Genomic DNA, 23,524 nt, shown 5'->3' on the forward strand with positions numbered 1-23,524 from the left:
ATTGAAGAAATGTCTATTCAAGTCCTTTGCCACATTTTAAATTGGATTGTTTGTATTTTTGTTGTTGAGTTATAGAAGTTCTTTATATATTCTAGATACTAATCCCTTATTAGATATATAGTTTAAAAATCCCATTCCCTAGATTGCTTTTTCACTCTGTTGATTGTTTCCTTTGCTGCACAAAAGTTTTTAAGTTTGATACAGTCCCATTTGTCTATTTTTGCCTTTGTTGCCTATGCTTTTGGTGTCATATCCAAGGAAGCATTCCTAAAGTCAATAAAATGAAGATTTTCCCCTCTGTATTCTAAGAGTTTTAAAGTTGTAGGTCTTACATTTAGGTCTTTAATCCATTTTGAGTGAATTTTTGTTCATGGCATAAGGTAAGGTAAGGATCCAACTTCATTCTTTTGTATGTGGATATCCAGTTTTACCACCACCATTTGTTGAAGGGACTATCCTTTTCCTATTGTGTAGCCTTGGAAACCTGTCAATTATTTTGACCACTTATGTGAGGGTTTGTTTCTGGATTTTCTATTCTGTTCCATTCATTTATATATCTGTCTTTATGCTAGGGCCACACAGTTTTCATTGCTGTAACTTCATGGTATGTTTCAAAGTCAGAAAGTGTGAGGCTTCTAGCTTTGCTTTCCTTTCTCAAGGCTATTTTGGTTACTTGGGGTCCTTTGAAATTCCATATGAATTTAGGATGTTTTTTTCTGTTTCTTAAAAAAATACCACTGGAATTTTGATAGAGATTGCAATGAATTTATAGATCACCTTGGATAGTATGGATATTTTAAAGATTTATTTATTTATTTGAGAGAGAGAGAGAGAGAGAGAGAGACAGCACATGGGGGGAGGGGCAGAGAGAGAGAATCTTCAAGCAGACTCCCCGCTGAGCACAGAGCTTGTTGCAGGGCTCAATCTCATGACTCATGAGATCATGACTGAGCTGAAACCAAGAGTTGGATGCTTAAATGACTGAGCCACCCAGGCAACCCAATATCTTATGCCTGTATGGACATTTTAACAATATGAATTCTTCCAATCCATAAACACAGGGTATTTTTCCATTTATTTGTGTCTTTTAATATTTCTTTCAACAATATTTTGTAGTTTTCAGTGTACAAGTCTTTCACTTCTTTACTTAAGTTCATTCCTAATTACATTAGTATTCTTAATGCTATTGTAAATGGGATTATTTTCTTAATTTTCTTTTCAAATAGCTGTTAGTTACAAAATGATTTTTTTGGGCTGATTTGGTATCTTGTAAATTTGTTAAATTCATTTGTTAGTTCTAATATATTTTTTGTGGACTCTTTAGGGTTTTCAACATAGAAGATCATGCCATTTGTGAACAGAGACAATTTTACTTCTTCCTTTCGAATTTGAATGTCTTTTGTTTCTTTTCTTTGCCAGATTGCTGACTAGGACTTCCAGTAGTATGATGAGCAGAAGTAGCAAGAGTGGGCATCTTTGCCTTCCTGATCTTACAGGGAAAGGTTTCAGTTTTTCACCATTGAGTATGATGTTAGATGTGGGCTTTTCATATGTGGCCTTTATTATGTGGAGGGACTTTCCTTATATTCCTAGTTTGTTGAGTATTTCTATGATTAAAGACTGTTGAATTTTGTCAGATGCTTTTTTTATGTCAATTGAGATGATCATGTCATTTTTGTCCCTCATTCTGTTAAGGTAGTATATTGCAATGATTTATTTTCTTATGTTAAGCCATCCTTGAACTCCAGGAGTAAGTCCTACTTGGTCATGATGTATAATCTTTGTAATATCTGTTGAATTCAATTTGCTAGTATTTTGTTGAGAATTTTTTGCATCAATATTCATCAGGATATTAGCCTATAGTTTTCTTGTCTTAGAGTATCTGTTGTCTGATGTAGGTATCAGGGTCATGCTGGTCTCACAGAATAAGGTCAGAAGTATTCCCGGGCGCCTGGGTGGCTCAGTTGATTAAGCGACTGTCTTCAGCTCAGGTGATGATCCTGGAGTCCCAGGATCGAGTCCCGCATCAGGCTCCCTGCTCAGCGGGGAGTCTGCTTCTCCCTCTAACCCTCCCCCCTCTCATGTGCTCTCCCCCCCCCCCCATTCTCTCTCTCAAATAAAAAAAAAAAAAGAAGTATTCCCTCCTCTTCAGTTTTTGGAACAGTTTAAGAAGAATTGGTGTCAATTCTTTAAATGTTTGGTAGAATTCTTCAGTGAAGCTATCTGGTCACAGGTGTTTCTTTGTTGGGAAGTTTTCGATTACTGATTCAATCTCTTTACTAGTTACAGGTCTGTCCAGATTTTTAATTCTTCATGATTCGGTCTTGGTACATTGTTTCTAGAAATTTATCCATTACTTCTAGATTACAAATTTGTTGGTGTATAATTGTACATAGTAGTCTCTTATGATCCTTTTTATTTCTGTGAAATCAGTTGTAATGTCTCTTCTTTCATTTCTGATTTTATTTGAGATTTTTCTCTTTTTTCTAAGTCTAGCTAAAGGCTCGTCAATTTTTTTCTTTTCAAAAAACCAACTCTTAAGTTTCATTGATGTTTTATTATTTTTCTATTCTCTATTTCATTTATTTCTGCTCTAACTTCCTTTTATTTCCTTCCTTTTGCTAAGTTTAGTTTGTCCTTCTTTTTCTAGTTCCTTGAGATATAAATTTACATTATTGATTTGAGATATTTCTTCTTTTTTAATGTATGTGTTATTTCTAAAAGTCTCCCAGTTAGCCTTGCTTTTGCTGCATCCCATATATTTTAGTATGTTGTGTTTTAATTTTCATTTGTCTCAAGATATTTTCTAATTCCTCTTGCAATTTCTTCCTCAACACATTGGTTGTTCAAGAGTGTGTTGTTTAATCTCCACATATTTGTGTATGTCCCAGTTTTCCTTTTGCTATTGATTTCTAGTTTTATTCCACTGTGATTAGAAAAGATACTTGGTATGATTTCAGTTTCTTACATTTGTTAAGACTTGTTTTGTGACCTAACGTGATCTATCCTGGAGAACATATTTTGTGTGCTTCAGAAGAATGTGTATTCTGTTGTTGGATGGAATATTATATATATGTCTGTTAAGTCCAGTTTGTCTATAGTGTTGTTCAAGTCTCTTTCCTTATTGATCTTCTGTCTTGATGACCTATGTTTTAGTGAAAGTAAAGTATTGAAATCTATTATTATTATGTTGCTGTCTGTTTCTCCATTTGGTTCTGTCAATATCTGCTTCATGTATTTTGGTGCTCTGCTGTTAGGTTCATATATATTTATAATTATTATGTCTTTCTGGTGAATTGAACCTTTTATCATCATATAATGTTTTACTGTGTCTCTTTTGACAGTTTTAGACTTAAAGTCTATTTTGTCTAATATAAGTATAGTCAGCTCTGCTCTCTTTTGATTACTATTTGCATAGGATATCTTTTTCCATCCTTTCACTTTCAGTCTAAAGTGAGACTTTCATATCTATTTCCATATTATAGATATTTCATATCTAAAGTGAGTCTTCTGTAGACAGCATATACTTGGATTCTTTTTTTTTTTTTTTTTTTAACCCATGCAGCCACAGTATGTCTTTTAGTTGGGGGTTTTAATCCATTTACATTTAAGGTAATTAATGATAAGAAAGAACTTACTATTGACATTTTGTTAATTGTTTTCCATATGCCTTGTGCTTATCTTGTCTCTCTTTTCCTCTCTTGCTGCCTTCTTTTGTGTTTTTGTGATGACATGCTTTGATTAATTTCTAATTTTCTTTTGTGCATCTTCTGTAGGTATTTTGTGATTACCATGGGGATTACATAAAACACCTTATAACAATCTATTCTAAACTGATAACTTTAACCACATACAAAAACACAACTCCTCTTTTATATCCTCCCACACAGTAGTCTCTTTTTGTGCCTCATTCTGTTAATGTAGTATATTGCAATGATTTATTTTCATATATTAAACCAGCCTTGAACTCTGTTCTGATGTCACAAATTACATCTTTGTTACTGATGTCACAAATTACATATTTTTATAGTTTATATCCAGTAACAGAGTTTTCTATTTTTATGTTTTTATCTTCAAATTCTATACTTGAATTAAAAGTGATCTACATACCCCATTACAGTATTACAGGATTCTGTATCTGTCTATATATTTACCTTTATCAGAGAGCTTTATATCTTCATATGCTTTGGTATTGCTGTCTAGTGATCTTTTGTTTCAACTTGAAGGACTCCCATTAGCAATTCTTGTAAGGCGGATCTAGTGGTGATGAACAACCTCAGCTTTTGTTTATCTCCATTATTTTGGAAGAACAGTTTTGCCAGATATACTATTATTGGTTGACAATCTTTTTCTTTCAGGACATTGAATATATTATCCTACTCCTCTCTGGTGAGGTATCTGTTGATAATCTTATGGGAGCCCCCTTGTACATGACGAGTTACTTTTCTCTTGCTGCTTTCAAGATTTTCGCTATCTTTGTCTTTTGACACTTTGATTATAATATGTCTTGATATTGGCCTCTTTTGAGTTCATCTGAGTTGGAGACTTTTCAGCTTCTTCAATTTAGGTGTCCATTTTCTTCCTCAGATTTGGGAAGTTTTCAGCCATTATTCCTTCAAATAAACCCAGTCTCTCTTTTTTCTCCTTCTGGGACTCTCATAATGCAGATATTGGTCTACTTAATGCTGTCCCATAAGTCTCTTAGGCTTTCTCCACTTCTCTTCATTTTTTTCTCTTTTTTCCTCTGATTTGATCATTTCAAATAACCTGTCTTCAAGTTCACTGATTCTTTCTTCTGCTTGATCAAATCTGATCTTGATCACCCTCTAGTGAAACTGTTAGTTCAGTTATTGTATTCTTGAGCTCCATAATTTGGTTCTTTTTTTATAGTTTGTATCATTTTATTGGTATTCTCATTCATGCATTGTTTTCCAGATTCCATTTAGATCTCTGTGTTCTCTTGTAGCATGTTGAACTTAAAATTATTATTTTGAATTCTTTATCAGGTAGTTTGTAGATCTCCATTTCTTTAGAGTTGATTTCTGGAGATTTATATTTTTCCTTTGATTCTAGCCATATGGGCCATGTTTCCACTTCTTCCTGTGTTTTGTTTTTCATGTTGTGATATATGCATTTGAAAACACAACCACCTTTTCAAGAAAGAAAGGAAGAAAGAAAGAAAGAAAGAAAGAAAGAAAGAAAGAAAGAAAGAAAGAAAGAAAGAAAGAAAGAAAGGAAGGAAGGAAGAAAGAAAGAAAGGAAGAAAGAAAGAAAAAGAAAAAGGGAAGGGAAGGAGGGAGGGAGGAAAGGAGGGAAGGAAGGAAGGAAAGAAGCAAGCTTGAAACAGCTCAAGCCTCTAGATCTATCAATTTACAGAGAATACAGAAAACAGAAGCTCACATTAAATGACAATCTGGACATGTAATTGGCAAAATTCAGACTCCATAAGAAAATCTACAGGACAAAAAAGTCAGTGTCTATGACAAAGTGCAAGGGGAAAAAAATAAAAGGATACAAAGAAACCTATAGATTAAGAAGCATTTTTTAAAATACCTGATATTTAAGTTGTATTTCTATTCTCTCATATAATGTTCTTACACACAAATATTTCTAAGTAACAAATATAAGGACTTGATACAATGACACACAAAATAAAATCTTTCATCCAGCAACAATCCATGTATGTATGTGTGTGTGTGTGTGTGTGTGTGTGTGTGTGTGTGTGTGTGTGTGTGTGTGTGTATTAACTGCAATTTTCTTGGAATGCCAAAAATAAAAGAAAGGAAGTTAGGTCTCTTCTTAGGAAGCCAATTAAAGAATGATAAATCCAAATAGTGTGTTAAGAAATTATTACAAGTAATAATGATGGGTGCCTGGGTGGTTCAGTCAGGTAAGTGTCCAACTCTTGATTTTGGCTTAAGTCATGATCTCAGGGTGGTGAGACTGAGCCCTGCTTTGGGCTCCATGTTGGGTGTGGAGCCTGCTTGGGATTCTCTTTCTCCCTCTCCCTCTGCTCCCCTACCCTACTCACATGCTCTCTCTCTCTCAAAAAAGAAAAAAGTAATAATGATGTTCATATGATGTTTGTTGCCATGAAAAAAATCCAAAACTAGTAAGTGAAAAAAAATACAGGTTACCCAATGACATGCAAAATATAAATTCATTTATTTAAAATAGTACATAAGTACCTAAATATACATAGCTCTCTGGAAGGATAATAACCAAAATGTTAATAGGGAATTAATAGCTTTAAACGATGGGAATATGAATTATCTTGAGTCATGAGAATATGATTTATTTTTACTTTATTTATCCTGTTCTATATTGTTCAAAATTCAAATGAGTGTGTATGTGTATTATATTTTTAGAAAGTTTTATTTTTATCTTCTAAAAAAAACCATAGAATAAAACCCTCCATTCACTCAAATATTTAATATCAATTTGATACTTAAAAAATAATATTGTCTTCTCCAAAGACACAGGGAGAAAGGAAATAAATTGAAAGTGAAGGTATGCAAGCTTCTTCTATTCCATTTTACTCAAAACATTTGGAGGCCCAATTATATTCTACCTATTAGTAAATTCAATTCCAGAAGAAAACGGCTCATATTTTAGAAATGAATTAACCCTTTCAGAACACAAGTGTAGGAAGTATTATGCAAGGATATAGTATGAGCTCATTCCGATGTGATCCATAGAGAAATCCCACATACCTAGGGTAGACAGGGTATGAAACCAAAAAAGGTCAAGGAATTCTGGCTCTACCCTAACCTCATTAGTAAGTGGTCATGTTGCCATTCTAAATAGTGTTATATACACCCAAGGCATATACATAACGCACCAGCAAAGCAGAAGTAGCAAAGTTAATTTTTAAAAGACTTTGATAGAGAATAATTACTTTGGATATAAACTTAATACTCATTTACATTTATTCATTCAGAAAATATTTATTGGGCACCCTCTATGGCCTAGATTCCGTGCTATGTGCAAGGATAGTGATGAGCAAGACAGTGACATTCCCTGCTCTCCTAGAACTTACATTTTAATACAGCAACAGATTTTCAGCTAAATAAATTTCTTCTGCTTGCTGTAGAGTAATAGTGATTAAGAACACTGACTCTGGAGCCAAGCTGTTAGGTTGTAATTCCATCTCACCCATTTACTAACTATATAACTTTGGGCAAGTTACTCAACATTCTTTGCCTCAGTTTCCTCAGCTGGGAATAATAATACCTCTTCTCAGAGTTCTTAAGTAAGTTAATAAGGAATTTAAGTGCTTAGAAGAGAGCTGACACACACATTAAAGACTAAGGAAAAAATTCATACATATAGAATTTTATTAGGTTTTTCATAGAGATATCGGCCTGGATTACAACAAGGTGCACAAAAGCACTTAATTTTTAACAAAAACATACTTATTTTCTTTGTATTCAAAAATTTTTGAGACGGTCTGGAAACCGGGGATTGAAAAAATTGTATCATATTTGATATGTGGGTCTATTTGGCAGAAACATACTCCCAGATGGAAAAAGCTCTCCTTAAGAACCTATCATTCTCTGAAATCATGTCTTTGCTTATTGTATTTCCCATTTAAAAAAAAGAAAAGTAAGTTCCAAAAGGACTATACTGCCAGTGCCCAAGACAATGCCTGAAATAAATGGGTGATCAATGTTTTTTAAATGAATGAACAAAGAGAGTTCCTATAACACAAAACTGTGAACTCAACAGAATTTGAAGTAAATGTTTTTGACAAGTGTGCAAAGCCAAAATCCTCATAAAAAGCATGGAACTTTATTATATATTAAAATAATCATTAGTTAAAAACAGGATTGTTCACCATAATTGTAGTATATTTTGATACAAAAAGGAAGGAGTAAAAGGAATAAATAATGGTATATGTAAGTAGAATATGCTCTTCTTTATAATACCAGAGTCCTCTTAGCATTTGTGTTCCATAAAAATAAACAGTATTTCTGGATTCTTTCCATTTTGGTGTTGTTCATTTTAATTTTTGCTATGAAACAAATTAGTTCATTTTCTCTTCTTTGAGAGAAAAAAATGATCAAGTTCCCTGCCGTTTTGGTCATAGTATTTACATCTATTTCAAGCTCATATATTAAAAGAAATCTGACTTACCACAAGCAACAAAGTTTTAGTGTTTGAATCAAATCACTAAAGACAATTTTTTTAAAAACTTTTTTACATTTCATAGCCCCAAGATCCTCATTACCTAACCTGCATAACTGTGCCTACAGTTTAATTCCAAAGAGATAACACGTAAAATCTTTCAATTATACCGTTTTCTTTTGAAACAAGTTATTTACATTTTTATGGAAATTATTTGCTGTGATTGAAGATTAACAACATAATGGAAGTAGTCACAGCTGTTTTTTCCCGTTATGTTTATAGATATCTATAGGTGGAAAAATGAGAAACTTTGATTATGCAAATTAAAACAGAATCTATTATCTTCTTCCTGATCTATGTCCTGATCATAGACGGTTTTTAAGCAATGTTAGTTTCGCACATTAGGAATCACAGTCAGTTAACTACTGCAGCTAACCGATGGGCTATATTTGCAGACTCTATCAGTTTGACCCAGCTTCCAGAGCTTAATGGTCCTCCAGGCTAAAAGAGAAAGCTGATCCATCAGGCTTGCATTAGCATAGAATCACACTCGAAGCTTATTGATGTGTGTTCAGCATAACTACCACCCCCAGAACCCAGCTCAGTCCATTATTTTCATTTTATCTCAAGTCATTTGTATGGTTGTCTGCCCCAGTTAAAGCTCCAGCAAGACTGGTACTTAAATGAATTTGTGAGAAGGGAGACAAATGCCCCCTGAACTTTCAGCACTTTGCTATCAAGGCTTGCTAACATAAAATATACTAGTACTCTTAGGTCCACTTAATGAGCATATCAAGAATAGCCTATTGCAGGGGGAAAAAAGTCACTTAGTACCCTATTAGCCAACAAGCAGTGTAATGATTAAATGATTTTTTTAACTGTAATTTTAAAGCACTGCTCTGATTTCTGCTGAAAGCTATTTATAAAAAATAAATTTCATAACAGCTATGTCTTTGCTGCTTAAATACCTTTCTTTTTTAAAATACAGAACACACACTAAAATAAATGTTCCCAGTAATAATACATTTCATCACCTAGGGAAATGTTATATTTAACGGTAACAAGAAAAACAACAATCTATAACAACTAGGCACTTAATGTGCACAAAACCCCATAATAAGAAGGGATTTAATGTGTGCATAAACCCTGTAAAGGGTTTGTATATAATCAGACATTTGAGGTATACATAAAATCACTTTAATTGTAAATCTTTAAAATGAAAATAAAGTGCTTCTGTAGCTGTTCTGAATATACAATAACTATTGAAATTCTAAAGCTGGTCTTCAAAACTATTTTTTATGAATTTACATAGTGCTTACAGCTATAATTCTGAGGGAATCTGAAAAGGGTACTATTCCCAAACCTTTTTATTTTTATTTTTATTTTTTTTATTTAGAAGGAATCTAAGGACTACAAAGGTGAAGTGACTAGACCAGATCCCATAGTGAGTTCGTGTAACTAAAACTCAAAAAGTTGGTGGTGAACTTTCAATTTGTTTATCTGTCACTTAAAATTCAGCGGTATTTTTGCCCCACTGTTTGTCTTATTGCTATACTTGGGAAATCAAAACCTAATCTGAGAGTCTTTGTATCACAGTTAGTTTTCCTCTTTATGTTCATCATTACAGGCTTTGGAAACCTCCTACTAACCCAACTGGGGCAAAAAAGGAAGAAAACAAACATTTTAAATAATTTAATCTATCAAGTATTGCTGTAGATGGCTCCATCTATAATCTTCTTTCATCCATTCCTCTCATCTCCCTCAAAGAGAGATTAGACAGAGAATAGAAAGTTAACTTGCAAACCGTTCAAGCACAACACAAGGGCTGGTTGTTGGATTTTTAAAAGCTCTGGCACTCTCAAGATGATCACCTATAAACTTCTTTTGAAATGTCATTTTCAATTCTGAGATACACCGTCAGACTGAACACCACAATCCACTGAAAGTAGGATTAAATATAACGGTGGACTGATAAAGAAGCAAACGTTTATTGAGTACCGACTCTGTGTCAGACGTTATTTCAGAGAGACCAAGTTATCCTTCATCGAGGAGCGAGCTATCTCAACTTCGTAAAATCTGGAATTTTTGTCTTGAGAAGAGAATTTTCAAGAGGAAAACAATTACTGAGACTTTCTAATCTTTCCTTGGTGTCTCTAAGTATTTATCTCTATTTTTCAAAGACTCTCACACAGTAGGCACTTTTTTTTAAGATTTTATTTATTTATTTGAGAGAGAGAAGGAGAGAGAGCACATGAGAGGAGGGATGGTCATAAAGAGAAGCAGACTCCCTGCTGAGCAGGGAGCCCGATGCAGGACTCGATCCCGGAACTCCAGGACCATGACCTGAGCCAAAGGCAGTCGCCCAACCAACTGAGCCACCCAGGCGCCCACAGTAGGCACTTTTAAAGAAATACGGCTTAAGGCAAGTTGATACTCTCAGAAGGAGATCTTGGCCTTCCTTGGTTTTCATCTCTTGGCTAGAAAATGATAAATTTACAAAAGGAAGGTCATCTTCATTTCTAAGTATACAAAAATGCATCTAACCATATATGTTCTTGTTTGTATGTAGACAATGACTCTGGAAGGATACTAAAGAAACTGGTCATTGTGGTTACTTCCAGGGAGGCAAACTGAGCTGATGAAGGGCCAGGGATGGTAAGGAGACTTTTCATAGTATATGCTCTTTTGAACTTCGAATCACAGAAGTGTACTACCTACTCAAAACATACATACATACATACAAACAATTAAATCACATTCAACTGTCTTCATGATGAATGTTGATCAGTATCACTGCAGCTGCAAGCTAAAGCAATAATTGTCTTCTGAATCCTGTACTTTACTAAGTATTTTAAATGGAATTTATTCTAACAATACAGCATAGGAGCCTGTTTGAATGAATTAGAGATAGTATCCCAGACAGTAGCTTTGTATAAAACAGTCTTGAGCTGGAGAAAGTGGAGTCTTAAAATAGGAAAACAGGATAACTGATCACTGATCTTTCAGAGAAGAAAAACATTTAGCATGAGGATTTCTGTTCCAATTATAGTCAAGATCATGAAGGCAAGGATAGATAGGGTGCCTCAGCCAAAATATTTTTTCTTATGAGCCCCCTGTTCCTAACCATATTTACAAGTAAAGCAAAAAAGAGGAGAGTTATTGGTGGTGATTTCTTTAATTTTACCCTAGTTCCTTTCCTCCAAAAGAGAGAGAGAGGACATGTAGAAAAGGAGAGCTGGCTGTAGTTAAACCTTTTCGTTTTAAGGTCTTTTTGCTTCCTTCATAAGAATGTACAAATTACTATAATAAATTTGAGAATTAGAGGGTAAGAGATCTCAAAAGAGGTCAAGAAGACCTAAATATTCTTCTATGGCAAATAAAGAGTTAAACATCCACTAATAACCTCTTCTTTTCAACTACATAGATCCTGTTATTTCTCTTAATAAAGGACTAGAATGTTTCCCAACCCTACAGTCAGGATGCATCCAATCATATCTAATCTAATTCTTCTGTTATAATTTAAGTCCTCCATCACTAGTGAAAATAGTGAACATATATTTTCACACACACACACACACAGACATAAATATCTTTTCATTCAAGTTGCATTTTTCAAGAGGTCTAATATCTACTAGCAATATGTTAGAATTCAGGGTGATCTGAATTTCACTAAACAAATATTTGAATTATACAAAGCACAATTTAGGTTACAAAGATAGGCAGCATATAGCATGTCCCTTACTGTTATGGAGTTTACTAAAAAGGGTAGAAGCCATGATTTCATCATTTTATAAATCCCACCTCATGCTACTTACTACCTATGTTTGATAAATTTCAATCAAATTAAACTGAGTTTTCACTCTGACTTTCTTTTTTCCAAATTAGGATAACTGATAATTTTAACCTTTCAATTAAAGGGCCAGGTCTTTAACAAGGAGCATTCCAGCTATAATGGATTCTGAAATTAATTTTTTTAATTATAAAAATTTAAGTAGAAATAGAAAATGAATTTTGAAACAAAAAATAAGAGATTACTCTTATCAAGTTCTTTCCAAACACCAAGCATTGTTCTAAGAACTTTAAATCGTTCATTCATTTGATCGTTATACTCAACCTGGAAGGTGGGCATGATCTTTGTTATTTTACAGATAAGGGAACTGTGGCACAAAGGTAAATAACTTGGTCAAAGTTCTTTACAAAGTTCTTACAGCTAGTAAGTGACAAGGCTGAAACCCAGGCAGTCAGGCTCCAGATATAGTATTTCTTAACCACCATATAATATTCACTCTCAAGACACTAGAGTTTACTTTAAGAACTTTTCAACGGGTGTGTTTCATTGGACCATATCCCATTAAATTCTTCCAGCTGCAATGGATGATAATTGGGTTGGAAACCTCAGTATCTTGCAAACCACTGCCATATCATATTTTCCTCAAGTCCTCATAGTGTATCATGGCAACACAATTTCTTCACCTTTTCCTGCACTGCTCAGACTTGAAAGTACAGTTTAAAGGGAGAGTAGACAGAAAGGATTAAGCCAGATAATACAGAAAGCATTTACTAGAATTAGTGGTAACTTCCTTCATCCTGCCTATCTTTAGAGCTAAGTCTCCTTCTAAAAAACATATTTCTAGGCTTGGTTTTGGCATTACCAGAGCTGCTTTCATTTTGCCACTGGTTTCCTCCCCAAGAATAACATCACCAAATGTGACCTTATTTCATTAATTCCACACCTGGGTACCATGGGTACCATACAAAGTCCACTATCCACAAGTAAACCAAGATTTCAAGAGGGTCACTTCACAACAAAATCAAGAGCTCAAAGTTCAGGGTACAAACTGATGGCACTGTTGCTAGAAATAAACTAGATCCTGTTAGATGAACAATATCCTCTCTAGGTTTAAATAAAATGTTTATTGAGGTGTACCAATTCTTTCATGTCAGGAAATTCTTTTGATTCACTGATATAATACAATTCTGAATGAGAGTACAGTAGTGACCTAATCAGAAAGCCTCTCCAAAAAATGCTTGACTTGTACATAGATTCATTGCCACATTATGCTTGGGGATATTCTGTCTTTCAAGAGGTAAGTAAGATACAGAAATAGATCAGGAATGAAAAAGTCTACTGGCTATTAAAGATCATTTGCTTTATTTTCCTAATTTAAGGTTTAGTCCCTAAGCAAGGCTAGCACTCAGTCACTAACCCTCTGGGGACCCAGAGGAGGTACCCTGGAAGCATGGAAAGGCAATGAAGACCCATGAATGGAGGTTCCTGTCAATGTATCTGGAAGGGGATGACTGACATTTGTAAATTCCCAATGCTATAGACTTATAGGTTCTTTTATTGGTTGGAACATGATTGGATATTAGGCGAAATATTCAATTTAGTTACTTAACTCACCCAATTTCATAGAAAAATGTATTGCTACTTTATTCAGACTACATTTAACACAAATCCTCAGTGTTGAACCTAAAGTTTCTATTGTAAAAGCTCTAATAATTAGCTGTGCTTAGAAAAAATAGCAATTAAATTTCTCAATTTTTGCTGAAAATAGGAAAAATTGAAATCATTTACTGTGATTTACCCTATTATTCCTGAGTTTTTAAATATACCCATTTTATTTAAAAATTGCAGAACAAACTTCACCAACTTTTCTAAGAATTGTCAAAGTCAAACGTTACCATCCCCTTAAAATAATTTCTCCAAAATATGCAGTGAGGCAGATTATTTTCCTTCTCTCCTTCCATGTTATTCTAATTCTTATTTCCATTAAGACAACACTGCCTCAAGCTTTATGCCCATTTCCAAATACTCTCCTATTTCTAAAAAGCTACTTCTTTGAAACTCTGAAAGACTAAAAAGCAGCATTGAAAAAACACATTTTATGGTCACTCTTAAAGGCATTTTACTAGACTGAATATATCACCCATGGCAGAGAGGAAAAAAAAGGAAATGTGATTTTAAACCTAGGTCCTAGAGATGATGTCTAAGTAATTTGTTAAAATATGCATTAAAAGCTAATTCCGTACTCTAACAGTGACAACTGTCCCCCCAAATGGACAAGTTTACTTTTAATAAAAATGTGTGCTCTATAAACTACATGATACAAATTTCCTTAAACTAAACTGAATCCATTCTCTGTACTAAAGATGACAAAAATTATCCCACTAGCTGAATTTCATTGCCAAGCTGTCAACTTGAATTTCTTCTGTTTAAAAATAGCTGTTCATTACATTCAGTAATGGGCTGTCAAAGCTCACTACAGCACTGAACCTGTATCATACACAGAAGCAATTGGGCAATGTGCATTATTATGTTTAGATTACTTGCATTCTTCATAAGACCCCTGGGCTAATTTTAAATGAGATGGTTCACTTGAACTAACTCAAAATCTATTTTATCTTACCTTAAAACTAATACATATTTTCCATTTATGACTCACTAGTGCAAGCATTAATAGGAGATAAGAAAAAAAACTCATTGAATATATGAGTGTAAGTAAACATGCACATATGTGTGTTCACGGGTTTATATGTGGTTTTGCTCCCTGTCATCATATCTATTTTTAATAATAGATGATTGAATTACAACACCGGGCACACCAAATTAGATAATACTGCCAACATGTGAGCAAGCATTGTCGTCTCCATGAATACATGATAGGTTGTTAACTGGAAGCATCACTCCTAAAGCATATAGTGTTTGATATTTCAGCATAGTGAATCAATTAGACATCTTTTTAACTAGTTAATGTATAATAATTCACCATATAATTGAGTATGGGATATTGTGAACAACTTGAAAAAAAGCACATAAAATCCGCAGCTGGATCGTTCTTCCACAGCATGAGAGCATAACCAAAAGGCATGCAACAACAGCTACGGGATATCAAATAGATGACAACTAAACTGGTCACAAATGACTTGTAAATACATGTAATGAATGCAAGGACCAGGTTAATAAATTTTTTTTTTATTTTCACAAGTCTTTATTTTCATTACATCTTTCATACACACGAACTACTGGTAGAGTCATGTGAGAAGAGATCATAATAGTCATGACACTGAAAGATAAATCTTACTTTTAAAAAACCATATCCAGATTCCTACCTCAGAATATCAGAGCTATAATGATTTGCAAACTCACAGACTCCATCGTTGGTGAAGGTAAAATAAACTTCAGTATTTCAGCAAGATTAAAACTCTATAAGCCAAATCTCCCAAAGAAAATATTTCAGGGCAGGAATAATAATGTTGCTTTGTGGTTTGTTTTTTTTTAAGTATGTTTAAGAAAAAGGGGGTAAATATACACACACTGTATTTACTGTTGCTTCTGTGAGTCACCAATATATGAGGCGCATGTGTGACTACCAGTTAAGTAAAAACAGTTAAGAAAAACAATAAGAAAATAAGAGTAAGATGCAGCTATTGTATTTATTTACTTTGAGGAAAATATTCTTTCTAAAATCTGAGATAATCAGAACTATGCCTACTTAGAAGCCTAATAAGCATGATTTATCCATGCTCTTCACTCTCCAAGATATACTGGAAATAAGAAAATTTATTCTATTTCAAACTAACTTAGGTCCTCAGATACATCCACATTTTATTCCTAAAACTCTCCAAACACTTCATTTCATCATGGCCCCTTTAACAACATGGAAGATGATCCCAGTTAAAAATCCATTTTTTATGTAATTACCCTATTTCAGCTAAAAATGCCTAAATTAGCTTTTTCAACCACCAACCAAATATAAATGGGGTACAGTGAGCAGATTTATAATTAAGAATCAGTTTTGTGTTTGGCCAACTGGTTAAATAGGCGCTAATGCCAATACATAAATTATACTGTATCTGCATCGCTTTGCTTAAATTAGAGAAAATTAAAATATTTATATTTTTCAAAAATGAAGTAAACTGGGGTGCCTGGGTGGCTCAGTCATTGAGCGTCTGCCTTCGGCTCGAGTCATGATCTCAGGGTCCTGGGATCGACCCCCACATCGGGCTCCCTGCTCACCGGGAAGCCTGCTTCTCCCTCTCCCACTCCACCTGCTTATGTTCCCTCTCTCGCTGTCTCTCTCTCTGTCAAATAAATAAATAAAATCTTTAAAAAAAAAATGAAGTAAATTATTGTGGCCATTTGGCTATGACATTCAGTCACAATAGAAAACCTCTCTCCAAAACTTTATTATGAAAAATTTTGAATATACAGCAAATGTGAAAGAATTTTACAGATAAGACCCATATACCCACACACCTAGAAGCTACCATTAACTTTTACTATGTTTGAATTATTACAGACCGATCTGATGGAGAAATTTTTAATAAAAGATAAATATGTTTCATAAGAATAAATTAAATAAAGAATAGCAAAAAGAGCGAAATGCTTTACTGAATAATGAACCTATGAGGTTAATAGTTACTGCTTTTGATTGCAGCTAGATTCTCATAAATGGCCACCTCCATTTTTAAAAACTATGATATCACTTGGTCTTAATAAAAGGCAAATAAATCTAAATTAATTTTACATTAGATTCTGATTATTGTATCTTGATTTGAAGGGCAAAACATGACTATAATGTTGGAACACACTTCATCACTTGGAAAGAATATGGACCACAAAAATCATTTTAGTTTGTTTTTGAATTATAAACCAAGAATTAGGATAATGATTTTTCTAATCATTAGTGTATCAGAAACTAAAACTATTCTAATTTAACATTACACCTGCATAATATGTGTGTTATGAAAAACAACTATTCTACTTCAAATCTCTACTTCAGCAAAAAGAATACCACTCATGGTACTCTCTCTAGGAACCAAATGTGTATTGGCATTAGCACCTATTTAACAAGTTGGCCAAACACAAATTATATGTAAACATATAATTTACATGCCATAAAAGTTCACCCCTTTAAAGTGAACAACTCAATGGTTTATCACGTTTTTAGAGAATTGTGCAACCGTTGCCACAATCAATCTTAGAAAAATAAATAAATTATTTTTTATTAACACATAAAATTCCAGCAGATTTGGAGAGTTAATATTCCTCTGCTTTTCACTTATTTTATTTATGTGGGAAAGTTTTAAAATTTGAGTCCAAACAAGAATATCAGCTTAGCTTCTAATTTTCATTTTCTCAAAGGAACATTTGCAAAGAATGTTCAGTACTGTTTTCTCCAAAACTTTGATTGGGTACTACCTGCAAAACTTCACCAGGTCAGAGAGGATAGGGATTGAAAAAACAATAGGTAAAGCACATTTTTAATGCTCAAATAATCTTTTATACATTAAAGACTTAAGTGGGAGAAAAATTCCTAAATCTCAAAGGCCACTATTATTTAAATAATTTTTAACAAGTATTACTAGGAGAAGAACACTGATTTCTGTTTTAGTGAAATACTTTTCATATCCCAAATTATTCTGGGGTCCACACAGAGTGAATTGCACTATTTATTTCCCCCTTTTTCAAAAGATAAAAAAGTGTACGCTAATTAAAAGTGAATAAGCTTTTCAATATCTTTTCTCCAAAGTTGAAAATGACTTTAACTTGAATATTTGGTTTTGAAACTATACATGAACATGCATGGGTAAAAGTGTATCTAAAAATATGTTAGTGTATACAAGATATGCTTAATCACCACAAACTAAGTTTAAGCAAGTTTGGAATGCTTCATACGGCCTTTTAACGTTTTTATTTGTTGATGAACCAACAATGTTTGGCATAATTAACGCTAAGATCTTCAAAACTCAATGACTGAAAATAATTGCTTCTCTTTTCTTTCCTGAGTACTCTGAAGCCCAACCTAAAGATTTAGAGCTGACTGGACAAATATAAAGGATGTCAAACACAGTGACCGCTGACATACCATTCAAGGCACATGGAAGAGAGTTCAGGCTTGAATGCTTCTAAACTGCTCATTGGTAAGATCAGCTATCAGTGAGACACAGTATAAGTCAGCATTACTCACTGAGCCTGCTATGACCTTCAAATCATTGCTCCTGGGGCATGTTCATCCACCAATTAGTTTATATGCTCACTAGAAATCCACTGCTCAGTAAATGCACTGGTCTCTCATTCCACAGTGTTGATGAAGTGTGTGTGATGGCTTTCTCTTCGCAACTTGACCCCAAAAGCTGACCTATCTCAGGCTGAAGCATTCGAGTCACTTGAGCACCCCTTGGCTATCATGGATTTTGTTACTTTACTTAAAAACTACCACAGTTTAGCTGATTTGACAAACAGAAACGTTACGGTGACTACAAAATGCCTTACGCAAAACAAAAGTCAGAACTGAATTTTCCAGCTTTATTCACAAAAGTGGTAAGTCAACATTCGCTAATACTTTCGGAAGAAGAAACTTCCTTGATGTTTTTAAACAATTATAGTTAGCACAAATCTGCCAATCCTATCTTTTCTAAAATTTTCTAAAATTTTGAAAATATTCTCCTTTTGGGCAGGGTGAAGTCCAATGAATAAAAGGAGACATATTTGAAAAATAATTTTAAGATGATATGATAAGACATGATAAAAGGTTGGATCTAAAAATGAGAAAAAAGTAAAAGAAAAAATCTCCAAGTTTTCTAAATATCGACATACAAAAACTGAGGGCACAGCCAAAATGAGATATTTAAGAAGGGAACTAGTGGTGGGTAACACAAGTAAAAAGGCCCTGCGCATAACTGTAAACAGTTAAACAAAAGATCCCAGCCGAGAGCTCTATCAGCACAGAGATTGCTAGTTAAATAACATGTACGGGTTTATTTTCAAATAACTTGAGGATAGAGCGTGAGGACAAAACTGTCCTGATTCTTTCTCCTTCAGGTTCTCACAAGAGGAGAAAATATCCCCCTATTCTTTCCACAAAGGAAGAAGGAAACTAAGGGGTCAGCCTTGAACTCACTTCCAACCTGCTTCTTGGAAAATGATCCAATTGAGGTATTTGGCCTTTTTTTAGCAGCTTTATTTAGATATAATTTACATGCCATAAAAGTTCACCCCTTTAAAGTGAACAACTCAATGGTTTATCATGTTTTTACAGAATTGTGCAACCACTGCCACAATCAATCTTAGAACATTTTCATGATTCCAAAAAGAAATCCTGTATTGTTTAGCATTCATTCCCTGGTCCTTGCCAGAGGCAACTACTAATCTACTTACTGTCTCTATAGATTTACCTGTTCTGAACAGTTCATACAAATGGTATCATGTAATATGTGGGGTTTGTGACTGGCTTCTTAGACTCAGCAAAACGCTTTTGAGGTTCATCCCTATTGTACCATGTATCAATAATTCACTCCTTTTTGTTGTTGAAAAATATTTCACTGGATATTTATACCACATTTTGTTTATCCATTTACAACTGGGTCTTACAGCAATACAAAATAATACCTGAGAACAATAGTTTATAACATATGGTTATAGATAATCATTAATGAAAAATCACCTTACAGATGTGAATTACATGTCATATTAGCTATTTGTGCATTCTCAGTTGGGTGAACTTGATTGACTTATAGAATTAGTAACATTGACTTATAAGATATAAACCATAAAACCGCTAAACTTTAATAACACCAAGAATTAATCGTTCTGAAAAGCTAGTGATAATATTCAAAGAGCAACATTTGAGTACTTAAATTAAATATGTGCATGCCCCATGACCCAGCAATCCTACTCCTGGGTATATAGCCCAAAGAGATTACCACACAGCATCACTGATGAGAATTGCAGGCAATCTAGGGGAATGGAGAGGCAAAGTGTGGTGGATGCTCATCATGTAATACCATGTTTTTACCAGATGCAACAAACAGAATGAATACGCAGCAATGTCGATAAACCTTGTAATATAACATTGAATGAAAATAATTAAGAAACAATACAATCTCTAGCATAATACCCATTATATAAATTCAAAATACAAAACCCAATCCAAGTATGCATTTTATAAGAACACATTAAAACAAACAAACATGAATAAAAAAGAAAGTGTCCATGCAGGACCCATGATGATACATAGTGTGCCATAAACTGAAAAGTCTAAATTACTCAACACTCTATATCTAGGGTCACAGTAAAAAAAAAATTTTGGGGGGGGTATTATTTTTTAAAAACATTTGCTGTCCCTACCTGGTAAAGGAGTATACTTTTCCACCCTATTGACAATAAGTGTGGCCATATAAATTGCTCTAGCCAATAAGACGTGAAAACAAATGTTTGAGGCCCAGGGAACATCGTTCACTATGTTTCTTTTCCATCTCGTATAATTGTTCTGGAATTTGCTTCATCATCCTGGGTGCCAGATTGAAGACAACATGGACCAGAGCCACAATAAACCTAAGACAAACATGCAACACACAAAAAACTTTGGTGTTGCAAGCCACTGAATTTAGGGGGCAGGCTGTTTGTTATTGCAGCACTACCTATCCCATTATGACTGATATATTCACATACATCTACATGATAATTAAATCTCCTCCAAGTTTACTTATCCAAAACCACTGCACAGTACTAATGTTATGGATATGGGTTGGGGGGAGATAGAAAATATAGCCCTTACCTCTAAAGGTGTTACAGAAGAGATACATAAAACAGGAAGATAATAAGAGGAATCAATTACTCTAGTGAAAAATCACACTCGATGATGAGTTATAAAATGTGGGTTTTAATCCTACTCTTTCCACATATTATTCAAATGCCTTAAGCCAAATCTCTTAACCACTCTGAATCTCCATTTCCTTATCTGAAAATTATGGAAAAAGGGTATACTCTAAGCTCCAAGGTTTTTCCAATTCTGAGGTTCTATGTTTCTGTAACAAAGTAATATTTAGATGGGTCATATGACCACTAAATAAAAATAGAACTTCAAATGGAGATAAATTAAAATTATTTACTCTTGTCTGAAATGGTTCGCTATACCAAAATTTTGTTCACTCGTCAGGAATATGAGTTATATTAAAGACAGAACACTTGAGTAACCAAGTATAGACTGCCTTCATAAATGCTAAAGTGGAAAAGGAATAAGCAAAGGCCCAGATGTGGGAATTATGAATATGCATGACAATGAAAGTAAGGACACAGGTGAGGCCATAATTCCTTGAGTTACAATGAGGAATGGCAGAAGATAAGTGTTAGGGCAAAGACTAATTGATAAAAGATTTTGATCTGAACCAAAAGCATACAGGGTACACAAGAGGTGGAAAACAGAGGTGAAAGGAGGCCACTGGGTCTGAACTTAGGTTGTTGAAGCAAATGAGACTATAAGAGCAAATCCAGGAGACTCTGAGAATGAATAATCAACACCACTGAACCTGACATAATTGACATTCAATAAATATTTGTTGACTGGATACAGAGCCTGCAACTTTTCAACCGAGAAATTTTACTTTCTCCAAATATTCCCAAACCAAACACAAAGACCCATTTATTGATGAATCATATTACCAAAACCCTCCCTCTTTCAGTAAATAGCACCTCCCATGAGATTAAGATCCAAAATAAACCGTTTCAGGCTTTTTCACCACCTTTGTTCATGCAAAGAATAGGATGCACTGAGAAACGAGCTACTTAATGTCTCATGTGCCTCATCATGTGCCCTTGCTGTGTCCCACATCATCCCCAACCCTAGCCCATAACTATCATGCTAGCTACGCACCAGGCTTAGCAGCCTCTTGATAGACTTACATGACTAGCTACTTGTGTATAAGGGAGAAATTCTGCTTATAGAAAAAGAAATCTATGCATATTAAGCTCTTATTTAAAAGCTAAGCAAATAAATTCTTGCCTCAAAATTACGTGTAATAACGGACAGTCTATTATCAAGTCTTTCTTTAGTCTCTTTGTCATCATTCAGGTATCTCTTGCTCCAGGATTAGTCATGTTTCAATCAGTCTACTCTTCACAGAATGATGTATCCTTCCCTGCCTGTAGCCATTACTGATTTCTCTCATTCCCCAACATATGTAGCCTTTGTTTGGAAGATTTTACATTTGATGAGCATCGGTTTAGCATTTAATTTTGTAATACCTGTACTATTTTTGTTTGTTTGTTTCAGGTCAGACAGTGAGTATGCAAGGGCCGTTTGGTCAGACAGAGGGCAAGGATGTCTTTCTCAGAGAGATTACAAAAGTTCTACAAAAGAACACAAGTTCTAGGAGTGAGAGAGGATTCAAAGTATCTTAACACTTCAAAAAGCACAGAAATTAGTAAATGGGACCATTAACATAGCCTTAATTCTAATCAGCATCTTTAAGTTCATAGTAGTATCTGACCTATAATAATGCTCTACACATTTTAGCTTTACCTTCCTGGGGCAGATACTATTCTTGTTGTTGTTGCTGCTGCTTTATTATTATTATTAGGCAAGAAAACATAGTGGTTAAAAGATCCTCTAAATCAAATCAGAGATAACTGCAGGCCCACCTGACATCTTGACTTCAACCTCATAAGATTGCCAAAATCACACAGTTCAGCTTTCTTGAGTTACTGACCCTAAAATTTGTGAGATAATAAATGTTTTTGTTGTTTTAAGCCACTACATTTTGGGGTAATTTGTTATGCAGCATGAGCTAACTAATAAACACAACTTCCCCTTACCTCTCACTGGCCAGAATGTGTCACAAGGCTACCCATCCAAGGGAGTCCAGGTAGTATTTTCATGGGGCACATTTTTGCCCTTAAAAAAAAAAAAAAAAAAAAAAATCTGAGTTCTGGTTTTATTTTAAAGAAAGAAAGGAATGGAAATGGACATCAGGTATGCAGCTGCTCACCTCCTTCAATTCAATCTTCTCCAGAAAGAAAAACAGTCTTCAGAAAGGAAGAGAAAGATAAACAACATAAAGAATAAGACACAGCCCACAATAAATAAGAAAACAATAGAAGATCCAGTAGCTGCTTTAAGAGGGTCTGAATCTCCAGCAAAAGCAATCTATTATTTCACCATAACTAACTAAATTTAAAACTTGTATCTATAATCCGCTGTCAGTAATCACACTGAGGAATCATGACAAATGACTGAAAGAAACAGGAAGATGGAAATGCTGTTACGATTTTCTGGAAAAGATAAATAAGTACATATAAAAAACCTGAACAGTAGCTTAACGTCCATGATAAAATTCTGTAACTGATTATTAACTAAGTAGTTTACACATGTTTAGAAAATGATGCAGTGTTCAAGAGTAGACCAAAAACATGCTAAGAACAAGTGTGGGAAGTGTCATAATGCTCTTTCTTGCCCCTAATCTTGCCCTTGACTTTTCAATATTTTTAGCAGTGACTTAAGACATAAAAGGGATGCCTATCAAATGCTCATGTGACACATCTGGGAATGATACATATAATAACAGAATCAAAATTTTAAATGATCTTGACAGCTTATAATTCATATATCCAACA

At 34.1% G+C, this 23,524-nt stretch overlaps 1 protein-coding gene across 5 annotated transcripts in view; it reads right to left on the reverse strand.

The window, feature by feature from the left end:
• CAMKMT (calmodulin-lysine N-methyltransferase) overlaps window positions 1-23,524 on the reverse strand; it is a 391,410-nt gene that overhangs the window by 273,571 nt on the left and 94,315 nt on the right. The gene's annotated exons all lie outside the window — the stretch shown is intronic.

This window comes from Zalophus californianus, chromosome 8 (genome assembly GCF_009762305.2).
Source record: "Zalophus californianus isolate mZalCal1 chromosome 8, mZalCal1.pri.v2, whole genome shotgun sequence".
NCBI classification, from domain to species: Eukaryota; Metazoa; Chordata; class Mammalia; order Carnivora; family Otariidae; genus Zalophus; species Zalophus californianus.